Source organism: Aptenodytes forsteri, unplaced genomic scaffold, assembly GCF_000699145.1.
Source record: "Aptenodytes forsteri isolate BGI_AS27 unplaced genomic scaffold, ASM69914v1 Scaffold186, whole genome shotgun sequence".
Lineage (NCBI taxonomy): Eukaryota > Metazoa > Chordata > Aves > Sphenisciformes > Spheniscidae > Aptenodytes > Aptenodytes forsteri.
This window is the reverse complement of record NW_008793959.1, coordinates 191409-191708: the sequence shown is the minus strand read 5'-3', so window position 1 is coordinate 191708 and position 300 is coordinate 191409. Positions and strand designations below refer to the sequence as shown.

Here is a 300-nt window from a genome sequence, read left to right as displayed (position 1 = left end):
GTTTGGGCGCCTCCAATTTGGGAATGCCCCCACTTTGGGATGCCCCCGCGTTGGGATCGCTCAGCTTTGGGATACCTGAATGCCTCCAGTTTGGGGATGCCCTGGTTTGGGAGCCTCTGGTTCGGGAGCCCCCAGGTTGGGATGCCCCCCAGGCTGGGATGTTGCTGGTTCAGGAGCCCTTGGGTTGAGATACCCCCAGTTCGGAATAGCCCCAGTTTGGGAGCCCCCAGTTCAGGAGCCCCCGGTTCGGGTTGCGCCGGCTGGGGATACCCACCGGGCGTGGCTCAGCACCCCGGGTCG

The 300-nt window shown here is 64.7% G+C and overlaps 1 protein-coding gene across 1 annotated transcript in view; it reads right to left on the bottom strand.

Annotated features, from left to right (window-relative positions):
* The window catches only part of USP43 (ubiquitin specific peptidase 43), a 28265-nt gene that overhangs the window by 2466 nt on the left and 25499 nt on the right, over positions 1-300 (bottom strand).